Source organism: Varroa destructor, unplaced genomic scaffold, assembly GCF_002443255.2.
Source record: "Varroa destructor unplaced genomic scaffold, Vdes_3.0 BEIS01000002.1, whole genome shotgun sequence".
Lineage (NCBI taxonomy): Eukaryota > Metazoa > Arthropoda > Arachnida > Mesostigmata > Varroidae > Varroa > Varroa destructor.
In genome coordinates, this window is record NW_019211455.1 from 44,993,765 (window position 1) to 44,994,402 (window position 638).

The window sequence follows — 638 nt, forward strand, 5'->3', positions numbered from 1 at the left end:
ACCATTCACGTTAAACCGCAGGCAGATACTCATGAAACCTCATGACACACACATGTCTGCTACTGATCAGTCACTCGCTCAAACGCTTACACATTTAGTCACTCTTTCACACGTCCGATCACCCTCTCATAATCTTCGTTACACCTTTTATTGACGTTATTTTCCTCTAACTGCCTCTAGGATCTTCGTATATTATGCACTACGACAAATTTGAGTTTGTTGTTTGGATTGTTTTGCTTCACTAAAATCCTGTCTGCTTTTCTGTTTTCTGCGCTTACAGGAGTGTGTCCATGTGAGTGTGCATCTGCGTGGGTGTGCGTGTGTGTATGTGCGTATGTGTTTGGGTGTGTATGTGCGTGTGACTCCTTAACCTCGGCTCCACCCATCTTATGGCTACATCAATCAGTCTCCGTTTATCATCTTTATCATCATATATATCCACTGTTTCCTGTGTCTCTTCCCATTAGTTCGACTCAATTATAATTGATAATAATATACCTTTATAATATTGTTTTTTCAATATCAGTCATTTATTGTCATCGTATCATCTGCATCAACGCCTTCATTATCATCATTAGTTCCTGTTATTATCAATTCATTGTAATTGTAATATCTCTCTAGCGACAGCTGTGGCTATA